The sequence below is a fragment of the Lepisma saccharinum genome, chromosome 21 (assembly GCF_977018435.1).
Source record: "Lepisma saccharinum chromosome 21, izLepSacc3.1, whole genome shotgun sequence".
NCBI lineage: Eukaryota > Metazoa > Arthropoda > Insecta > Zygentoma > Lepismatidae > Lepisma > Lepisma saccharinum.
In genome coordinates, this window is record NC_139249.1 from 41,300,362 (window position 1) to 41,323,068 (window position 22,707).

The 22,707-nt window shown below is 37.5% G+C and overlaps 1 protein-coding gene across 1 annotated transcript in view; it reads right to left on the bottom strand.

Moving 5' to 3' along the window:
• The window catches only part of LOC146004524 (transient receptor potential cation channel subfamily A member 1-like), a 28,918-nt gene extending 22,657 nt beyond the window's left edge, over positions 1–6,261 (bottom strand). Inside the window, exon 1 of the mRNA XM_083143405.1 lies at positions 6,127–6,261. The gene's annotated coding sequence lies outside the window, so the exon portion shown is untranslated. The remainder of the gene's footprint in view (positions 1–6,126) is intronic.
• Between the last annotated feature and the right edge of the window lie 16,446 nt (positions 6,262–22,707).

Here is a 22,707-nt window from a genome sequence, read left to right on the forward strand (position 1 = left end):
GAAATAGATAAAATCCGAAATGCCATTAAGGCAGTGTTTCTCAATTTTTTTGCCTGAGAGTCCCCCTTGACATAATTGAATATTTCTGTGTACCCCTGAATTCTCAATATTTTATATACCTAAACATTGTATGATATAAGTGTAAAAAATGACACCAAACACGAACTCATTGCTTCCAATACGCTACATAATAATATGGATACGTAGTTATTACTTTTGAGTGGCAATATGTTTGTAATTCGTATATCTTGGTCGTGTTTGGTGTCATTTTTCATATTTTATAGCCCAGATTTCAATTATAACAAAATAAATATAATATTGTTACAACATAAAAAAATAACATTGTTGATTCAAATAGTCAGTAGGTGACTCACTAGTCACTACGTCCGTCCGGTCCAGTTTCTGTTGCGTCAGCACCTGTAGGAAGGGAACAGGAAGTATGTATTTTCCAACAGTGCCTTACATCGCATTGCATGCCCGTTCCCAACCAATCACGTGGCCTCCTACCCGATTGCGATGCCATCAAACTGTTTAAATCCAGGTACTATAAATAACCCTGTTCATACAAGATATTAATCAAATCCACATTGGAATCGTGTTTTTCACCACAGCTGCAGCGCAATTCAAGAAACAATTCTCATATCGGCATTGTCCAAGAGTGGTGGTCATTGGTTCTGCGGTCACGAAAGAAGTTTGATCGATACACTGTCGGCTTAAACCACAATACATTTTCTTTCAATGGGTAACTGGGGAAGGCAAGTGCAATGCGCATTTTCCCCACTTTTCCTTGTGGTTACTCTTGAGAGGGCGCATTTTCCCCACTTTTATTGCGAGAGCGCACTTTTCCCGGACGCATTTTTCCCGACACCGGTGGTTTTGGCTGCACCAGCCACCCAGGTAAGCGTGGAGCGGTTGTTCTCAAGTGTGAAGTTTGTAATGTCAGATTTGAGGTACAACCTTTCCTCTCCAACACTTGATGATCTCATGGTCTTGCGGACGAATGCTTTATTCCAAAAGCGTTCTGATCAGCACTTGCCAGCCTTAAACCAAGATGAAAATTCTTTCAGTTCCTCTATTAGCTCCAGTAGTGTTTACGAGTTCGTCGAGGAGGAAGGTCAATAGTCATTGTTTTTAATGCACACATGTTTGCTGTCGTTTTTCATAATTCTCGTTTGGAAAGACATTTAAAAGATTAACATTGTAAGATTTATGTATGACCTAATTTCCTTTTTTATTCAAAATTTAAATAATAGCTGTTAAAGTGCAAATACGAGGTTACATACGAGGAGGAGGAACTCGTACTACAAAATTATGACATGTATCATTTACAATCAACCAAAGTTTGTGAAGCATATTTTTAAGTGATTTTTCTTTAATCCATGGTTATTTGTAGGTGTGAAAATATCCATCGAAGATAGATGCTTATTGCGTTTTTCATAAATTAACAGTTCATACACTATTTTATTTTAATTTTCTATTTTCAGGAATTCAGAAAACCAAACAAAATTATGTAATTGCATACAAAAGAGTAATACAAAAGAGTAAATGCCATTTTCCATGAATTGGAAAATTTGCTGCCATAGGAAAATCTAATGTGTATTAATCTTATTGATGTAGTTTTGCGCGAAAATGGACACACTTATGAAGCTAGCCACAGCTCACATAGAATTGTATCTGTTTTATTAACTACAATTAGGTTGCTGTACTGTGATGACATACGTTACTTTCATAAATGTATTTGTTTAACTACAATTTGGTTACTGTACTTTGATGTCATACGCTACTTTCAGAAATTAAAAAAGAACAAGAGTTTCCTTATCCTCTATTGTAAAAAAACAAATAACAACAAAGCTGGAACCTGCCATAGTTGCCAACCCATAAGAACTTGTTTATTACATCTGCACATGTGTTTATGTGTGAACAAGTATGTTGAAAACTGAAAACTTTCATTCCGGGCCAAACTGGAAGTGAAAGTTCAGACCATCCATTTACGGTTCGGATAGATATGCTCCGGTTTCATTCCAGTTTCAGTTCGAGAACTGAAAGTGAACCGAAAGGTTTCATTCCGGGCCGAACTGAAACTATAACCTCATATCATTACAGTTGTGGTTCGGACATATATACTCCGGTTTCATTCCAGTTTCAGTTGGAGAACTGAAAGTGAACCGAAAGGTTTCATTCTGGGCCGAACTGAAACTAAAACCCCAGAGTATTTCAGTTACGGTTCGGATAGATATATTCTGGTTTCATTCCAGTTTCAGTTCAAGAACTGAAAGTGAACCGAAAGGTTTCATTCCGGGTCGAACTGAAACTATAACCTCAGATCATTCCAGTTACGGTTCGGACATATATATTCCGGTTCCATTCCAGTTTCAGTTCGAGAACTGAAAATGAACCGAATGGTTTCATTCCGTGCCGAACTGGATGTAAAACATCAGATCATTCCAGTTCTGGTTCGGACATATATACTCCGGTTTCATTCCAGTTTCAGTTCGAGAACTGAAAGTGAACCGCAATGTTTCATTCCGAGCCGAACTGAAACTGAAACTGAAAGTAGGTTTCAACTGCAGTCCCTGCGGAGGACTGGCGGACTGACGCGCGATCAAACAATAGATAGCGTTGTAACTTGGCACCGCACACGCACAGTATACATTGCTTACCATTTTCACAGACAAAACAATAATAGCTTCTTTTGTAAGAGGACAACGCAAGGAGAATACTCGAGTAGTTCGGAATATTTGATCCTTGAGCTAAATGTAAACAACCAAAAAATCCTCCTCAGCGGAGTGTATCGACCCCCGAAAACTGATTTTGAAAATTTCGAAAAAGAAATATCTAATTTTTTACCGATATACGAACATTGTATTATCCTGGGTGACGTAAACGTCGACCTCTTGACCTCCAAACCGGAAGTACGGAATTACAAAGAGACAATATCGTCTCTCAACCTATCAGCCTGTTCGTTAAAAGCCACACATCGTTCTCATCAAAGCGAAACGCTTATTGACCATATATTAACAACCAACCCACTAAAAATTCTAAATTTCGGACAATTTCCAGTCCCAGGCATATCGAAGCACGATCTTATTTTTCTGTCCTATTCTCTGAAAACATATAAATATAAACAAAAAGTAATCTCCTTCAGAGATTTTAAACGGCTTGATATTCGAGCCCTGAATATTGAAGCAGGAAACATGCCATGGCACCTCGTGTCCTCTTTTCAAACAGTTGACGAGAAAGTGAATCTCTTAAACTCACTCATCCTTCATATTTACAACAAGCACGCGCCCGTGAAAAGAAAGAGAGTTTCGAGACCTCACAGCCCGTGGATTACCCCCGAGATTCTGCAGCTGATGTCCCGCAGGGATGCAGCTTACAGGCTGTATAAGTCTGCACTCAAAGCAAACATGCAATCAGTACATGATTATTTCGAAGAATACCGCATTCTTCGGAATCGGTGCAAGCAAGAAATACGAAGGAGAAAGTTTTGCTTTGCGGGACAACTATTAAACTACAGATCGCAGCCGAAATTGCTGTGGAATAAACTTAAAATGTTCGGCGTTGGGAAAAAATATGATAGTAATGAAATTGTTGGCATCTCCACAGAAGAACTACATGGCCAGTTCCAAAACGTATTAGGTATAAATCCTGAAATTAAGAAACGTACAATCGACTCCATAAGTGTTCATAAAAGCAACAACAACAATAGTTTCAATTTCTCTTTTATAACGCATGCAAAGGTCCAAACTATAATTAATAAAATCAAATCCAATGCAAATTGGACGAAATTTCTATTAACATGTTAAAATATATCGCTACCCACATCTCACCCACAATTGCAGATATTTTCAACATATCCCTGTACACTGGCATATTCCCAAGCATTTGGAAACTCGCTCACATACGCCCCCTGCCTAAAATCACCAACCCAGTAAGCGCTGAAGATTTTCGACAGACAGATCAGTATTCTCCCAACTTTGTCAAAAGTATTTGAAAACATCGTTCACGAGCAAATTTTTAACTATGTGCAATCGAAAAAATTGTTAAACCCCTTCCAGTCCGGTTTCCGCCCACATCACAGCACCAGCACAGCGCTCATTAAAGTGGTGGAAGATGTAAGGTCGGCGATGGATAAGATATATTTGACAATGCTAGTTCTCCTCGATTACAGCAAAGCCTTCCAAACCGTAGACCACGATATCCTTCTCGCAAAATTGTCATCTTATTTCAACTTTTCCCAACCCGTTGTTGACTGGACTCGCTCATATTTAGCAGCCAGACAGCAACGCACATCCGTTTCTGACAATAAGTCGTCGAGGCTGCCGACGAATTGCGGTGTACCCCAAGGTAGCGTTCTGTCTCCGCTGCTGTTCTCCTTGTACGTAAATGATATATCTGGAAACTTTCAATCAACAAACTACCATCTGTACGCTGATGACGTCCAATGTTATTTGTCGTTCCTTAAAACAAGCATCAATATGGCCATCAAAGCCCTAAACGCTGATATTATGAACGTCTGCAAGTGGTCTCAGGCAAACGGCCTGCGAGTAAATGCTGAGAAAATGAAATGTATTTTAATTGGCTCACGTCAGCTTATTCCACAACAGAGAAGTCCTCCATATCTGACATTCTTGTCGAAGGAAACCCCATTTCGTTGTCGGTTTCGGTCAAAGACCTGGGAGTCGTCGTGGACGAAAACCTCACTTGGAGTGACCATGTGAAGGCCATATGCAAAAAATTCTACGAAGCATTACACTCGCTGTACAGCCTTAAAAATATTTTACCACAAGAAGTAAAGAAAACCTCCGTGGAGTCGTTAGTTATGTCTCAAAATAGATTACTGCGACTTGACATATATTGACCTCAACGGTGAACTAGCAAGACGTCTACAGCGAATACAAAATGCATGTGCGCGCTACATTTATAATATCAAATATTTTGACCACCTGACCCCGGCTTTCAAGGACCTAGGCTGGTTCGACCTTTCCACTCGCCGCCGCTTTCACGCTCTTACAGCGCTCTACAAAATAGTAAACTCACGAGAGCCGTCTACCTACTTTCTCGTTTTCAACCCCTAACTGCAGCACACACCTTTGCCACCCGTTCGAGAGACAACTCTCTGCTGGTCATCCCCTCCCACAAGACAACGTTTTATGGAAATTCCTTAACGGTCACTGCTACCTGAGCGTGGAACGACCTCCCCAATGACATAAGAAACTCGTCTTCTCTCGGCCAATTCAAATCAAAATTAACAAATCATCTTCTGGAGTCAACTTACCAGTACTGAAAAAATGGAAATAAAATTAAACCTTCGTGTAAATTTGTAGGACCAACACCCACCGACTTTTTCTGTAATTTGACTATGTTTGTGGTGTGTGTGTTTATGTTTTACGTGTATTTTTTTTACTTAGTGTGTATGTATTTTTGCTTTTATTTTTTTTTATGTTTTTTGCGTCTTCTTCTTTTCTTTTTTCTTGTATTTTTCTTTTTTTGGTATCTTAATGTTCTTAGTTTTTATATATTTCATTTCTTGGTATCTTAATGTCTTTAGATTTTATATATTTAGTTAGCTATAAAAATCAATTTATAAAATGTAAAGTAGAGATGGTTAAGTGGAAGAAAAGGCTTGTGCCTTTCTTATCCGTTTCTGCTTTATATTGCATATGCAAATGGATTTAATTTGAATTTTCTCCGCCCCAAGAATACCAAACTGCCTCAAATAATGCAGCTTCCATTTTTTTATACATTTTGCCGCCCCCTTGAGCTTGCGGCCCCGTGCAAATGCACGTGTCGGTCGTACGGTAGAGCCGGCCCTGAAAATGCCTACCTACCAATAACAGGGCAGCAAATGTACGTCTTTTTCTGATCCGAGACGTATTTTGAACAATATGGTGTAAAAGTATTTGCGTTCGTAATGTGTTCTTATGCACAAGGACAAGAATCTTTCATGTAACAACTACATAATCTACAAAAATACCTCTGAAATGACATACACACAATGTAGGTAAGAAGTTCAATTCGATGTACAAAACAAAACGTCAGCCTTAAGATAGTGGCTAATCTACGAAACAAAACTTGAAGTACGTATATAACAAATTAAAAGAACAAAATACTAATAATTCATACCAAAATGATGTTGCTTTCTTCTAGAACATGGCCATGTAAACCGGCATCTCACAATTGTCGCAAAACAATGAAAAATCAAGAATATCTCAAGAACAAATGGATACATGATTCTTAAAGTTGGAAGACTTTCCATAAAATACGCATGCGCGTTCCTCTCTTCTTCTTCTTCTTCGTGACCCTTACCGCCGGGTATATGGCAGTTTTGGTCAAAGGTCTGCGATGTACAGTGGGATCCATGAGTATTACCGTGCAAATTGTCCATGACCATTTTCATTATTTTTTCTCTTACATCCTATGTGTTTTTAAGCGATGGATTTTTATGTATCCCAGTGCAGAACTTATCAACAGCTTGTTTTGAGTTTTCTTTTAATTCTTGAAGCTCTTATTGCGTCAAATAAAGTGCACGAACATGGTGATGGACAATTTGCGAGGTAATACTCATGGATCCCACTGTACTACACTTTTGAGCAGAAGTACCATTGAATCGAAGTCATAGTAAGTTGTGGTCGTAAAGATATTGTAATATTACACTTCACTGTATTTTAGCACTGATCAGAAGCTTGAACATACACACAAATTTCAAAATCGATGCCGCAATGCGGATATTTTCAAGCAGTCCAAGTTGGGTAGATAAAAGGCGAGTCAATTAATGAAAGTGAAAGGCTAGTGGTTTACTTGATACGACATTAGGTGAACTTCTTTTAGTTTCACAAAGTTATTTAGCTACACGAGATATCATATTATTTTCATGAAATTTGTGACGACGTATATATGCGTAAAGATGAACGTATTTAAGCTGGAAAACTTGCTGAATTTCAATGCATTAACATCAGTGGCGTGCGGTGACATTTTCCGTTGGGGGAGAAGATCCCGAAAAATTAAGAAAACCAATAATTCATTGCTTATACATGATAGGTTATAATGAAAAAAATAGCACTCTACCTGATACTGTTTCTATAACGTCTAAGGGAAAGATGAATGTCCTGGTGCAGTTGTTCATTTTTTCGAATTTCAGTTGGTCTGTTGTCAAACGTATTTAATGCAACAGACGATCGCGGATGATTGAAACAATTTTCAAGATTTTCACACATTGCAATATTCACAAATTCACTTTGGCACTACTTAGTTCTTTCCATAATAAATAGTAAACAATGTCAACACTAAAGTTTTTGAAGCAAACAAATAGAAATTCACCCGCCTGAGAAGCCATAACTTTTCACCTCGCAAAGCGCTTGAAAAAGTGTGACCGCGGCCAGCGAGTTTTACCAACTCTATTTGGCGGATGTGTCCATGGACATGTTAACTGTCTTAATAGACCGAACGCTCGGAAACGATTATCTTCACATAGAATATGTCATCCGTACGTCAGCAATCATATTTTTGTGTTTCTCCTGTGTTTTAAAACTTTATAATTTATTTGTGAATATAAATTTTAACTAGCTTGGTGGATATGCTACATCGCTGACAGTATACAGCGCACTTGGACACTTATCGTGAAGATCGTAACACTGGGGCCATCAACCGAGTGAAACGATGGCACTCTGGCTTTCATTCAGCGCTTGCCCATTTGGAAACCAAATTTCCCCTTACATAGCTTAAAGTCCCATTGAATCCGTCAAGGTCTCCCTGATCCGACGGACATGTTTTGTCACCTCGCCGCGAGAGGGTGGTGATGGCCCTATACCCGAAAAAGACGAACCTTGGAGGCTTGCAGATTGAGGCAACCCGAAAGAAATAATAAAAAAAACAAAAGTTAAAGAATTAATTTGTAACAGTTATGCTGTGTGCCACCACTGCTGGCCTTGTTGTACCGAAGTGAACGCGCATGGTTTATCTTCACATAGAATATATCATCCGTATGTTAGCAATCATATATTTGTGTTTCTCCTGTGTTTTGAAACTTTATAGTTTATTTATGAATATAAATTTAAACTAGCTTGGTGGACATGCTACATCGCTGACAGTATACAGTACACTTGGGCACTTAATCGTGCAGTTCGCAACACTGAGGACATTAGCAGGCTGACCTATGGCACACTCTGCTTTCTTCCAGCCATTACGGGTTGGAAATCAAACTTTGTCTCCACACAACATCCCCTCTCATTGGATCCTTGAACTTGAAGGTCGCCGGGGAATTTTTCGGGTTTCTGATGGCATTGCCAGGGTGGTGATACTACGCAGATGTCTTGTAAACAGGTGTTGATGGTCCCATATCGGAAAAGGACGAACCTTGGAGGCTTGCAGGTTGATATTCTGTTGAGGCAACCAGGAAGAAATAATGAGAAACCAAAAGTTAAAGAATTAATTTTTAAAAGTTATGCTGTGTGCCACCACTCCTGGCCTTGCTGCACGCTCATGATTAACATACATAATCTAAGCAATTATAATATCGGGTGTTCCATTTACAACGCAACCCGGAGTTGGGATGGCACAACTTTTGATTTTTTGATTGATTGATTTGTAGTTTTAAGTCCACTTTATGTACAGAAAGGCTAATCGGGACTGGACCTACAGTTTAAAGTGGGATCCGAACCACTATGTGCCTCCACCGGGTATCGAACCCGGGACCCCTTGCTTACAAGGCAACGACGCTACCACTGCGCCATCGAGGAGGCTACAACTTTTGAACCGGAAGTGGAACACATATAATCCTTATACCAAATTGAAGCCTTGTTCATGCATATATATTTAAATCGGGGAAGAATGATTGGATTTCATTAGTGTCCACGCGGTGTTGCCAGATGTAACGGGAAGTGTAAATGAAATTTTTTTACAAAGCATGAAAAATGACACATAATGCACATGTACGGATATGCCGCCGGCAATTTTCAGTTTGGTTAGGTGGATTAGCTCGGCAATCTTTTGCATTGTTTTCAAAGAGTAGACCTTTTGCAACAAAGTGAAACTTATTTCAAGTCTTTAGTTCTCATACAGGCTGAAATATGATGCAATATGTACAATCCTGCATTTTGGCTAAAAATAGCTAATTTGAATATTAGAGAAAGGGGGGAGGGGTGGGTTTTCATCCACATGACATTTCAAAGTCTTATCTCAACATCTGTCAGCGTTTACAACCTCACATACAAGTATGAAGGTCCTAAAAGCACGTGAATGTTGTAATCGGCACCATGGGTCATATATGACCCATTGGCTCTTTTCGCCTATACATTCTATGGGTCATATATGACCCATTGGCTGTTTAAAGGTTAAGTTTTACACTTATTCCACCCTCCCCCTGCGGAAAGCACGGTAATCTTTCCTGATGTTCACGTCAAACTCCTAACCTTTCTCGAAAAAAGCTTGGGTCTTCAAAACCTGCCTTCCGCCTGTCGATGTAACTTGCATTTTGTTTGGGAGTGAGGGGCCTGTGTCAAGTACACTCAAGTGAGCAAATCGGGATTAACGTTTTGAGTGGAATCCGAACCTGCGTGTAATGTGCCTTCACCAGGAATCGTACCCTGGACCTATTGATTACAAGCAAACACGTATTTAGGGGTCCCTGCCCCCCCCCCCCAGAAAGACAGTACCAAGTACAAAAATTAAATAATTAAAATATGCATTGTTAAACATTTCTCGTATAGTCGAGGGTTATTTGTTTCAATTTCTTTTAGACAGTAAATATTTAGTATTTACAATTCCTTTATTTAACATTAATTTGATGTATGTGTGTCTAAACAATAGCTAACGTACAGGGTGGCTCAAAAAGTCACTTAACATTCAATCCTTTTTATCTGATAACTCATTTTCAACAGATCAAAGCTGAATGGTTAGTGCTGGTAAGTTAATGGTGTGTCGTGCTGTGTGGAACGCGATTGGTTAGTCAATTTTTTATCAACGGAACCTTAAATGCTTAGGGCTACTTGGATTTGTTAAATAAACAGGTTTTTTCATCCTTGCTTATGGAAGAAGGTACTTTTTACAGATTTTTATTTTCAATAGGGAGGAACACTAGAACACTGTGGGAACGTTGTGAAGCAGTTTCTGTCCAAAGTTAGTTATCAGATGACAAGGGTCGCATATTCTGTTTATGAACTTCCTTATGAACATAAACATTAGCCTTACTGTGCAGGACTTTTAATTCAATGGAAGCGTCACGCTGTAAATTGTTCGCGACAACCATTCATAATGCGCAGCTCTTCGTGGATGTATCCGATTAAAATCGTGTGCAATGGCATGCGAACTTATCTCCCTAGACATCACTTTGATCTCGATGCATTACCGATGAGCTAATCAAATTTTAAGGCATTTTTCTAACACCTCGAAAAGGAGCAAATTGGTACAAGAATTCAGTCATAACTTTTTACTGGTTAAAGATACGTCGAAAAAACCTTCACCATTGCATTTCTCGTGAAATTCTAGCCTCATTTGATATATCATATCACCCCCTTCGCATTTAAAATTCTGAAGTTGAATTCAAGATGGCGGACATTAAGATGGCCGCCGACTGTGCGGGTGGCAGCAATGTGGTTCTCCTTGGCCTGATAACGATTGGTCATCACCATATCCATGTTGCGCGCTGCAGTGGCCTTGTACCGAGGGTGTTAAGTGACTTTTTGGGCCACCCTGTAGTACAATGACTCTTTTGTTCCATAACACCAACATAATTATTTTATTGGGAGACGCTTGACATTAAACTATCCTACCGCACTGTCAGTGACATATTTAGGTTCGAAGCCATTAAGAAATTAAAATATACATATTTAGCATTTGATGTATAATCGAAGGTTATTTCCGCCGAAACTTTGAATGGAAGTATCAATGATATTAATCTGACTTTAATTTTCGTCAGCTGGATCTAACATTATTTTTGTTATTTAATAAATATTCAATTCTTTATCTATTTGGCACTGATTTCCTTGCCAGGTCAGTTGCCTTTATACAAATTTTAGTTATCTTAACTACACGTACGCTAGATAATGAATACATGCTTTTATATCTCTATTCTTACACCGATTTTTATCTAGAATATGTACTATTAATTTAATATTTATTAGTTTAATTTACTATAATAATATAATTATTTTAATTTAAACGTTTATATTATTTATTATTATTAGTGACACATTTGGTTCGGACCCCCCCCCCCCCCGAAATAAATTTCTAAATACGTGCCTGATTACAAGGTACAGGGACTTGCAAATTCGAGACTCGAGAAGCATAGAAACACAGGAAAAGAATCTCTTGCAAGCTGATGATAAATTCTCGGCAGTAAATGGAAACCAGTTGTTCATGTACAGTCACCAGAAATAAAAAAAGTACTAAAATATCCCAAAATACTGTCCTCCTTGCATTACGTTATGTGTGTTACCTAACTCTACAGCGATGTACAACTCCAATAAAAATGTTTCAATAGGAAGTTGTGAAGAAGGTTCTCAACCTTCTTGAGTCCGAGTTCCGGTAAATTCTTTTTTTTAAAACTCAATAAAAATTGCTGCGTAAACAATGCGTCAGGAAAGCTTCTCGCGGCCCGGTATAATTGATTCCATTCTCCGCGGCCTGACGGGCTAGAGGATAACAAAGGGAACATCTTTTCTTAATAACGTTTACCCCGTTGAGACATCGTTTGGAACTTACATCCATCGATGAAAGCTATTGGAATTATAAAGACCATGAAAGTACAAAAGGGGTTTAAATTAGAAATGCAGAGATACACTTTCGATACGAACCATTACTTCACCCCGTTCCTAATAACCGAAATCTAGCCTTTCATTGGTCACCGTAGCATGTGCATACATGCTACTTCCCCTTAAGAAAAACATTAAAAAAAAAGATATAACAGTGTCAGCATTTACTATCGGGCATTAGAATTAATGCATTAGAATTAATGATTGCTGTGTCCTTGAAAAATCGTCGATCATGCGGGAAGGACAAAGATACCTGCTTACCCAAGCGATTGCTTGCCTTCCTTGTATTTGTTCATTTACTCTGTTATTTAGCGTCGCATATTCTCACAATTTGCTTAGCATCAACTACGGGAATATTTCTACAGTATATACGAGAAATCCCCGTAGCGCTACTTGCATGTATCGTGTTGCTACCGTTTTGAAAAATCGGCCAGTATTCTTTAATTTAAATCTTTATATTCGCATTTTCCTCACAAGACAATTGGTAGTCAGTGGCGCAACCACAGGGGGGCATTGCCCCCTAACGCTGGACGGAAGTCAATTCTAGGGGGCAAGGGGGCGCAAACATTGACGGCCAAGGGCATCTGCAGGGGGGTACAGAGGGGCAATGTACCCCTCGATTTCAAATTTTATCGAAATAGAAACACATTTCGTAAAATTTTCTTGCTCACTTCGCTCCAAGTTGAGAGACGTGGCTAGAAAGCGGCGCGAGTCGACCCTGGGCGCCGAACGATCTAAGTGAAAGAAGTTCTAAAAGAGCAAATGCCATAGCGTCAGGTAAATTTTTTTGCGCCCTGTTAAATCAATATTGTTTTCAGTTTGCAAAAAATTTGATCTATGAATTTTCTTGCTCGCTTCGCTCGCAATATGGATACTTTCTTTAGTGTAATGTATTTAAATAATATATGTTGTATATGAACTTTCAATACGTAGCATTACCGTTAGCATGTTGCGTATGTATTTTCGTCGCTCCATGTTGCATATGTGTGAAACATATGTTGTACGTGAAAGTTATACATGTTATATGAACAAAAATAACGGCCATTCAAAAATACGGTTTGTTTCCCATTATTAGATAATGTGAAATTGAACCTGTTGAAAAATACTTCAAATCGTGTTCTCTTCTTGCGTAATTTACGAGGATAATAACGTTTCTAATATTTCTACTACTACTAATAATAATAATAATAATGTTACTATTGTTGATACTTTTATCCTGGTACTTGCCCAACCCCCACCGACAAAAATTAGTGGTTGCGCCTCTGTTGCTAGTGAACTAATCAACCTGTTGATGTAGTAGGGCACGTTCATCACTTTGTGCTTAATACCGGGTGTCCCGAAAAGTCACGCAACCGACACTTCAAATGCACGTAACGTTTGTACAGAAAGTGATAGAGACATGAAACTTACACTGGGTATTAACTATGTCTGTGTGGATATTTTTTGTATTAAACAAGAAAATCATGCTCTACATGAAGGTTAAGTATGCAAAAGTTTTGTACGAAGTATGAACAAACATGGATGAAAGGCAGCTGCGGAATCACTTGCAAAAATTTTCAATGTGTATTGATGGTCTGCGTGGGTATTTTATCAAATCGATAAAAGAACGATACATGTCTACTCAGTTTATGCATTATAGACTATTTTATGGGGTTAATTATGGCATATTCATAGAGAAGTAGTTTTTTTCGAAATTATGAAGTGTACTGGCAACACTGGTCGTGTCAGAGGTCAGTACTAGGTGTGCCTGACACCTGGCAATGTTATGCCCAGATGAAATATAACATTTGAAATTTATCGAACACAAACCTAACCTACCTGACCTACTCATCTTATTCTTATTCATATTGAATTGCGTGCATCAAAGATTATATCAAAATATTATAACTATTCATTTGAGTATAATGAATGTATGAAGTGTAAAAAAAAATTAACAATTAAAATTTATCGTAAAAGTGATAAATTTTAATTGTTATTTTTTTTTTACACTTCATACATTCATTATACTCAAATGAATAGTTATAATATTTTGATATAATCTTTGATGCACGCAATTCAATAAGAATCTTTAGAAGTTAGGGGAAATTTTAATTGTGTAGTTTGTATGACCTGTTAATAAAAATCTAATTTTGAGACTATTGAAAATTCATGAAACTAAAGGGTATCCCAAAAGGAACGCAGGATTTAATTTAAGAAAAAAAATATTTTATATATTTATTAGTTGGCTAAGTTATTACATTATTTGAAAGCGTAAACATGGCCATTAATTGTGGAATACGATATCTGACAAATGTCCTGCACAACGCATTTGACACATTCAAATTCTATTGACAAAATTCTGAATCACTTTTTCGCATAACTGCGAAATCAATTCAGGAATCGTCCTTATTTTTGAGCATAAACTTTGGACTTAATGAATCCCCAGAGAGAAACGATGTGAGGTCGCAGAGTGTTTGATCTCCGTACTTCAAATGAATTTTAACGATCGTGACTCACTCCTCCGTCATGTAGCACTCCATATTCACTAACCGCAATGTTTTTACTACAACATGCGACCTCGCAGAACGCTGCCAACCCTGCGGGGGAAAAAATGGCGCATAATATAAATCCTGCGTTACTTTTGGGACAACCATTATTTATTCTTTGGATTAACAGGTAGAATTGAAAGCATCAACTTCTAAATCGAACTAACTCATTTTTTTTTCCTTTTGGATATGCTGGAATAAGAATTGTATTTCTGCTAAAAAAGAAAATATTAAATATTTTTCGTGGTTGAAATTAAACGATGTTATTTCCAGGGAGGGTTCTTTGTGTGTGCCCTTTCATTAGTATTAATTAGTATTCATTAGGTTTTCATGACTTAGCTTTTTTTTGGGTAAGGGTGATGTGTTCCCTAAACATGTAGAAATTCATATTATGAGGAAACTAATTAAATTAAGGTGCTTTTTAAGGGCATATTTTGGCATATTTGGCCCCTTCTACATGATAGAGCATATTGTAACGGATTTTCTGTCATATTCAGCATATTTTTGCATTTTCAAGAAATATACAGTCATTTTCGAAGTGGATTCGTTCTTACTTCCATCTTTACTCTAGTTTTTTTTCCACTGTAGCAAAATCCTTTTCATTTTTATTTGAAAATTTAGAGAATGTATTCATTGTGTATTGCAACTCAGGGCCCATAAAGTGAACTAAAAATATGTGAAAATATCTCAGAATTATTGATGTTTGAAACAGTCCAGTTAAGGGCATATTTTTCAAATTATAGTGCATATTTTGTAAAACTTTAGGTCATAAGAGCATATTTTATTTTGCATATTTTGGTGATTTTTGGGTCATAAAAATCCTAGCCCTCCATTTTTTGTCTCGATCAACCAATGTAGCTGAGAAGCGAGTTTCCACTGACGTGTAAACTACAGAAAACCTAGACAGAATTAAAAACGATTATTTTGAATAATCGATGAACAATCAATCCCATTTTTATTGCGGGTGACTGTACAGTGGCGTCTGAAAAGAGAGGATTTTGAAAATATGATTGCTGAGATATTGGATGATACAGTTACACACAAGCATAGAAGCATCTTAAGAAATGCTTTACCTATGCAGAGCGTTGCAAGTGCACTTTTCCTCAAATAAATGCATCATTCATTTATTTTAGTGTGCACTATCAGCAGCTCTGCTTTTACCGTTCGAAAACGTCTTCGGTTCATAGCACAGGAGACATTTACCTTACTAACTAACTAACTAATTCTCTAGCCTTCTTAAACCCGAAGGTTCATGGCTGCAGCAACACAGGCCTTCCATCTTTCCCTATCTTGAGCAAGATCTATATACTCTTTTCCATCCCTACCGATTTCCCTTAGGTCCATCTCAACGTTGTCCCTCCATCTTCGTCTTGGCCTTCCTACAGGTCTCTTACCATCAGGTTTCCCAACAAGAATCCTGTATACTCCTCTTTCCTCTCCCATTCGTGCCACATGGCCTGCCCACCTAAGTCTTCTTGATTTAATTATTCTAATAATATCTGGACATGAATACAAATTATGTAGTTCTAAATTATGTAACCTTCTCCACTCACCTGTCTCCTCATCCCTTTTAGGTCCAAAGATTTTCCTAAGGATTTTATTCTCAAATACTCTCAATTTATGTTCCTCTTTCAATGTAAGGGACCAAGTTTCACATCCATATAATACTACAGGCAAAATTACTGTTTTGTATATTTTAACTTTTAGTTTCTTAGATATTAAACGAGAAGACAAAAGTTTATGAAGAGAGAAGTAACATGCATTTCCTGAATTAAGCCTACTTTTTATTTCCTCTTTAATATAATTTTCATTTGTTAATATTACTCCTAAGTATTTGAATTTGGAAACTGGTTCAAACGAGTTGTTATCAATAATTAGATTTTGATTATTACCTAACACTTGGTTTCGGCCTGTAAGCATATATTTAGTTTTCTCTTTGTTAACTTCCAAACCTATCTCTTTAGCAGTTTTGAAATTTTTTTTTAGCATTATTCTTAATTGTATTCACATCATCCCCCAGTAAGTCTACATCATCTGCATATGCTAACAACTGAGTCACACCATTTAATTTTAGTCCTTCTTTAGTTTCTTTTACCTTCCTAACAGCATATTCTAAGGCAAAATTAAAGAGCAATGGAGATAATGCATCTCCTTGTTTTAACCCATCATGAATTGTAAATTTGTCAGACAAATTAATACCCACACGAATTTTACTTTCTGTTTCACTGGTGCATATTTTTATCATACTAACAAGCTTCTTAGGTATTCCAAACTCTACTAATATATTATATAATTTATCTCTTTTGACCGAATCATATGCTTTTTTGAAATCAATGAATAGTTGATGGACATTTTGATTATATTCCCACTTTTTTTCAAGTGTCTGTCTGATGTGAAAAATTTGATCTGTAGTTGATCTGTTACGTTTAAATCCACATTGATAATCACCTATAATTTCATTAGCATATGGGGTTAGTCTTGTTAAAAGAATGTTAGATAATATTTTATATGTTGTTGAGAGTAGAGAGATTCCACGGTAATTATTGCAGTTCATTTTATCACCTTTTTTAAACACAGGAACAATTATGGATTCTTTCCACTGTTGAGGGATTTCTTCTTTATTCCATATTAAACAAATTAATTTATGAATTTGACATATTAATGAATTTCCACCATATTTAAATAACTCAGCTGGTATTAAATCAATGCCAGGTGCTTTGTTATTCTTTAGCCTTTTAATAGCATCTTTAACTTCAGTCAAGTTAGGTTCTGCTGTGTGTACTTCATTCACTTCTGATTTATCTCCTACATGGACATTTAAAAGGTCATTAAAGTAGTTCTTCCATCTATTTAGAATATCGCTTGGGTCAGCAAGAAAATCACCGTCATTATCTTTTATCAAGTTTACTTTAGGTTGCCACCCCTTTCTAAACTCATTTACACCTTTATATAAATCTCTGATATTTTTATTTTTGCTGTTTGTTTCAATTTCGTTAATTTTGCTTTTCAAGTAATCTCTTTTTTTACTTCTAAACGTTCGGTTAACTTCTCGCTTTATTCTATTATAATTGTTTAGATTTGTATCATCAGAGTTATTTAACCACCTAAGTCTAGCCTGACATTTACCTTACGGTAATTTTAACACGCGCCGAGCGAGTGTGTGTGGGTGTGTGTGTGTGTGTGGGGGGGGGGGTGCAAGTACTATTTTTTGCTAAGGTGGTAAATCATGTGAATCCTGTTTAAATACATGTGCTTGTACACATCATATACCTAGGGCTGTGGTCGAGGGTATATGTGACATACCCCGTATACCCTCTGGTTAACCTTACTCATTAGAGTAAACCTTCTGCCAAAATGTAGATATACGAGGGGCGTATCATAAAGAATTACACTTTATTGTATTCGATACATACAGACATAGATACATTTAATCGGCTATATGCACTTTCTCAACATAGTCCCCCTGGAGATGTAGACACTTACGCCAGCGGTGTGGAAGTCGTTCGAGACCATTTTGAAACCAGTTCTTTGGAGTTGTGTGCACCCATCGCTGGACAGCCTCATGGAGTTCCTCACAATTGTTGAAATGGTGACCACGCAGGGGCTTATTCATGGCGCCAAACAAGTGAAAATCGGACGGTGCCAAATCGGGAGAGTATGCTGGATGTGGTAACACCTTGAAACCCAGTGGGTCAATAGCAGCTGTTGTTTCACGACTGGTGTGCGGCCGGGCATTGTCATGTTGGAGAAGCACACCTTTGCCCCATTTGCCTTGCCTCTTCTTTTGAATTGCACGACGCAACCGCGTCAGTGTTGCCACGTAGACTGCACTGTTAACGGTGGTTCCCCTCGGTAGCCAATCAATGAGGATGATGCCATCACTATCCCAAAACACAGTGGCCATTTGTTTCAAAGCCGTGGGCGCTGTTTTGAATTTCTTGGGTGGGGGGCTTCCCTTATGTTTCCACTGCATGGATTGGGATTTGGTTTCCGGTTCGTGGTAATGCAGCCACACTTCATCACCTGTCACAAGCTTCCCCATGAAATCAGCTGGATTCTGGTCGTAAAGTTCTAAAAGCTCCCTGGAAATGTCTACGCGTTGTTGTTTGTGGCATGCGTTAAGACATTTCGGTACCTACCGAGCTGACACTTTACCCATTTTCAAGTCACTGTGCACAATGCGTTGCAGGGTTCGTCTGCTTAATCCCGTAATCCTCTCCAGTTCCGTAAACGTCACACGTCTGTTCTCTAGTATGACATTTTCCACACACGCGATGTTTGCGTCTGTTTTCACACTCACGTGTCGCCCTGGACTCTTTCCCTTCTCCGTCGACGTTTGACCGTTTTTCCAGCCAGTTACCCAATTATACACCGTTTTCCGTGACACTGCATACTCGCCACACACAGCCACTAACCGTCTATGGATACGTGCCGTGTTTCCCCTTCCTTCCACAAAAACCAACTCGTCCATCGTTTATCACGTTCATCTTGTTCCATGTTGTCCGCAACAGCACTCGTGACATTGTGCCTCGACGGCTGCACAGGCCACAGACTACGCACTGTCACACGGTGCTGCCACCTGGCGGTAGACACGGTACCTATGCGCCCATCCTGCGCAGTGCGTGGAATTACGCCATTTCATTTTGCATTAAAACAATAAAGTGTAATTCTTTATGATACGCACCTCGTACTTTCGTTTCGTTTGGCCAGTGAACCCAATACTTCTGGTTTCACGTATATGTTGACAAGAGGCGAAGGTATGATTTCATGATGCACGTCAGCATTTTATCGTTTTCATTTTGACAACTATAACAATTTTGTACTAGTCCGTAAAGTTAATTTTAGTAGAACTCTTGCTGACACTAACAATTTTTGCTTTGTTGATCTCTATGTACACGATTTGAGTAATATGAAATATGCTTTTCCGTATCAGAAACCAATGTAGAAGTTTGACTTCACTTGAGATTTCGAAGTTGGCCTCTCCGATTGCGTAGTGGTAAAGTCGTCTTCTTGTAATCAAGGGGTCCCGAGTGCGATACCTTGTGAATGCACAGTGGTTTGAATCCCAATTTAAACTGTACGTCCAGTACCGATTAGCCTATCTGTGCATAAAGTGGACTTAAAACAACAAATAAAAAAGCGAGAGTCTTGATAATGTTCTTCCTATTTCCCGCAACAATTGGCGGCGTAATGTAAAGGTTCTTATTGTTAAATGCGACAATTGAGGTCTGCCATGTTTCGGAGAGAATGAAAAGAAAAAGAGAATTGCATTTTCTTTTAATTTGGGCGCTTTTTTACATAAATATTTCCAAAGTTTCTCATTTTCAGTGTATTTTAATTACTAATTAGCAGTATTATTAAAGTTGCTAAGAGTCATTCCATGTAAAAGTGGACAATCAAGGTTAATTTATTTTTATTCAAAGTAGGCTATCACATATTATTTGCGAAATCAAAGGAAAACTATGTAGAATTTGGAATTATTAATACAAACATTAGTATAATGGCTTTCAAATGACATATTGTTTCAAACCAAATACTTTTTATAGTAGAAGTGGAATTTTATGTGTGGTTCTTCCACTTATAGTATTATACCATAAGAAAACTAAATTAATTCTAATTTCGTTCAAATTGTCTCATTTATTTCTTTAAGCTCTGAAGTATGCTACTTCGTTTCTGAAACAAATCTTAGTTTCAGGAATCTATTTATGATAATTTTGTAAGCCTTTGCATTGTACCATAATCCTTAATGTGCATGATGTCACACCCATCACAGCCAAAAAATGTTTATATAAAAGAAGTTTGTAGTAAAATTTTTAGAAACGAAAAGCATCTAAATGTCGAGTAAAGTCTCCTTTCTGAGAATGAAATCAAATTGTTTCAGTAAAATTTCTGAAAGGCTGAGGAAACCCGAAAGTCATGTCTCAGAAGTGTCACACCCGTCACAATTACAAAAAATATATTTTCTGTATTTGAAAATTGAGATGAGGGAGGAATATTCTGAAATTAAATAACTTTCATCATGACAATGGAATTACGTGAATTGATAGAATTACATATTTGAAGGTGCTAAGAAACTATTTAAAAAATGAATGTAAATTTGTCTGAATTTCACACCCGTCTCAATAAAATTGCCCTTAACAGTATTCAAACGGATAATTCAAAAGCAATTATCAATAAAGTACAATAACTTGTTCTACAGTAGATTATAAAATACTACTGTAGCCTTCATGTTCAAACGCAATCATTAAAATGTGAGTTTCATTTTTTAATTAAAAATGCCTTCCATCCCTCTTTCATTCAAATCATGTGTATATATCAGCGTTATCATTATTCTACTATGGATGACATTTTTTATAATGTTAAATGATTTAATCCAACTTATTTAATGAAAATATAATTAAAAGTTAATAGAAATATGGTCTTCATAAAACTTAGCAGATATCCTGGGGATATTTTGGGACTACAGGTACTAGTCTAGTCTAGTGTAACTGCCTAGGTACACAAAGTTATTGTATTACACATTTCTACGACATTTTAACATCCAAGTATTAATATTAACATAACGTAGACAAAAATATATGAAATCGAAATAATTCTATTCAAAACTTATTAAGTGTATTCAATGCTTAACCCTTGACTTCCCGAATTATTTCTATTTACAAATAGTTGTAGCTACAACACAGGTAGAGGAAGATTATTTCCATAACATCTTTGGCTGGTATGCATTAGAAGCTTCGGAACGAGTCACAACTCTCGAAGCAGCCAATCAACGAAGCGAGCCGCTGACGTCATCTCAACATAGAACCTATCGCTAAGCCCCCTGCTCAGACTCCACACGCCCACTAGACTCGATGGTAAGAAACTAAATTAAATCCTCGGCGTTGCAACTGTTCCCATATGGCAGTTAAGGTTAAGTGTGTGGGACAGGTTGAGCGATACTGTATCGATAACAGATTAAAAAGGTTATGTGAGTACATTATGAGGCAAGGGCTCCCGCATGGGGGACACTTCCCCACCCTGGGATATCTGGAAAAAAGTTCATGTAATTCTAATGGTGAAATTGTAGCAATATTTTATTACAAATGTTAATGTTTACTGCAATTTACAGGCTGTCAGTTACAGCACTTAACTGCCATGTCTAACAAAATAACCGAGATGCTTTTTCACAAGAAACATTAGAATCATGTTGACTGCCGTAACTAGAGGTGTGCGGGACGGAAAATTTTTGGTCGGGACGGGATGGGGAAGGAAATATTAGTAATCCTGCCGCTCGGGACTGAATAAATGCTCCATTTCCAGACCACGTCCGGAACTTTTCGGAACTTCCCGATTTGATCTCGTACTATTTGGGAATGAAGTAAGTTTACACTCCTGTCATGTTGTAGCTACAAAACTAATTGGCCATTAATCGATCTTAGATAAAACCTCATCTTAGATCAAAGAAATACGTTTGGCAGCGTATGGTAGGCATGCCTGTGAAGTTACCAATTTTCGACCGTGGTCCGGAAATAAGTGTTGCAACTTATATTGTTTTGAAGGAAACATAATTTTATTTTGTGAATTGTGTGACACGGAAGTCACGATATCACAGAAGGGCAAACAATTAATGCTAAATAAGAATTTCGAAATTGTCTGTCTTCTTAGCAGTTAACGTAAAATTTATAATATTCCATAGTTAAATTCTAACAATTTGCCGATTAATGTACAAATACTGAACGCAACAATTTTGTTCGTAAGCACAGGCACTGCATGTTATCACTAGATAACGGATTTCTAGTTCCATACCTATTTCTTTGCTACATCCTAGATGTACGCTATTTAGAGATCTTTGCGTTTCTTGTACACAACTCCTCTACTGAAATTGTATAGGACCTTAAACGCGTAAATGAACCATAAATTCCTAAAAATGCCTAAAAGCCATGTTTATACCTAAAAAATGCCTTGGAAACCTTTTGCGTAAGTTTAAAAACTTTTAAACGATCCTTAATTTCCACGAAAAAGGTTTGAGGTCCTTCAACCTTGAACCAATCCGAGCGGAAAAAAGAAGCAATGCAATAGCAAGGGGTGTCGAATTCCAACAGTAGAAAAAGCACTGGAGGCTCTGTATTAGCAGCAGAGGACGCTACTTTGAAGGTGATAAATACTATTAAGTTGCGTACAAGGTATACATTTTTTTCGATGAAGTTCGATTTCTTTTTGGACAAACCTCGTAAATCAATTACGAAATTGCATGACTCACTGGAATAAGATACGTTACGCTTAACCTAAACGTGTCAAGACAATTGAAATGGGTGAAAAATAAACAATCGAACCCAAATTTTTGTCATACATAAAAGGCTTCCAAGTACTTGAAAAAATTAATTTAGTTTTTACTTTCGTAAACCCTTATAAGTAACGTAACTCCAAAGAGTAACATTTCACAAGATTTCAAA